We start from the raw sequence: 1,519 nt of genomic DNA on the forward strand, positions 1-1,519 counted from the left end.
CGAGGCAGGGCTTAGGTCTGGTGTCTTCTCTCCTGGGCCTCTAGAGGGACTCTATCCCTGATAACCTTCTTCCCTTGTGGTGGCAATCATTTGAAAACTTCCTTCTGCTCTTGGGGCCTACAGCTGGCCTGGCTTTCTCTCACTGACTCTTGCTCCCCACTCTGGTTATCAAGACCTTAAAAATCTGGTTTAACTTTCCAGTTGTGGAGCCTCAGGCAACTTTTTAAGCTTTTGAATATCAGGCCTAACTGTGGGATGAAGTGCATTGCGGAGATAAAGACACAAAGAGATGAAGCAGGGGTAGGTAAGGAGCTACATTACCTGGAAAGCAAAGACAGTGTCAGACCAGTAGGTTAAATAAACAATATGAGGCTCGGCGCCTATAGCTCAACCGGCTAAGGTGCCAGCCACGTACACCTAAGGTGGCGGGTTCGAATCCCCAGCCTGGACCCGCCAAACAACGATGGCTGCAACCAAAAAATAGCCAGGCGTTGTGGCGGGCGCCTGTGGTCCCAGCTACTTGGGAGGCGGAGGCAGGAGACTCGCTTGAGCCCAGGAATTGGAGGTTGCTGTGAGCTGTAATGCCACGGCACTCTACACAGGGGGACAGCTTGAGGCTCTGTCTAAAAAAAAAACAATATGAGCAGGCAGAATAAATTAATGTTTATTGTTCTATTAACTTATCTTGCCGAAGATGTGTATTTTCCTCCCAAATTTTGGCACCAAAATGTCACATATGTGGATGGGATGTCAAGTATATGTTCCTTGTGTTTTTTTCCCAGGCGTCAAGGAATGAATGTTGGTACTAACACAGTGGAACAAATGAGCAGAATAAGTAGATACATGTATGTAAAAGATCCAAGTTTATCAGAGAACTGTATACTCCAGAGAAGGAATACATCTTTAAAGTGGAGAAGACTCTGGGTTTAGTATGATGCTTTCCCTTTACATAGATTTTCCAATTCTATGTTAAGTGGTGTGGGGGTAAATATTCATGATTTTTCCTGGAAGGAGGGAAAACTTCCAGAAAGGAATATCTTCCCATTTTCTATCCCTGTAAGGCAATTTCCAGAAGTTATCATTGTATTTGTGTAGCGTGATAGAATAGGTGCAAACTTTACTATGTTAATGAAAATAGGCCAGTTGAGCTTACAGTCACATTACTTGACCCATGATCCAAACATCCCTTCTTATGGCCTTTGCCGTATCTCCACATTATGGCCTCTCTACCTCTCAGTCTCATTTTTGTAGAGCAAACATCAGTTCACTTTTTGGAAGCCTTAAAATGCCAGCTTGTCTTTCATGGAAGCCCCCTCTGGTAATTTTGTTCCTCTTATGATGGACAAAGTTCTCCTAGTATCATCTGACCCTGTCTCTCCTCAGCCCTACTTAAGAGGACAAACACAACTTTAAGGCTTTGAGACATGATCGACATTGGTAGAGTATTTCTTTCATATGAATTGTGACGAGAAAAGTATGAGAAACATTTAAAGACATTATCACATTCTTTTTATTTTTT

This window comes from Otolemur garnettii, unplaced genomic scaffold (assembly GCF_000181295.1).
Source record: "Otolemur garnettii isolate 467f Iridium unplaced genomic scaffold, OtoGar3 scaffold00393, whole genome shotgun sequence".
Lineage (NCBI taxonomy): Eukaryota > Metazoa > Chordata > Mammalia > Primates > Galagidae > Otolemur > Otolemur garnettii.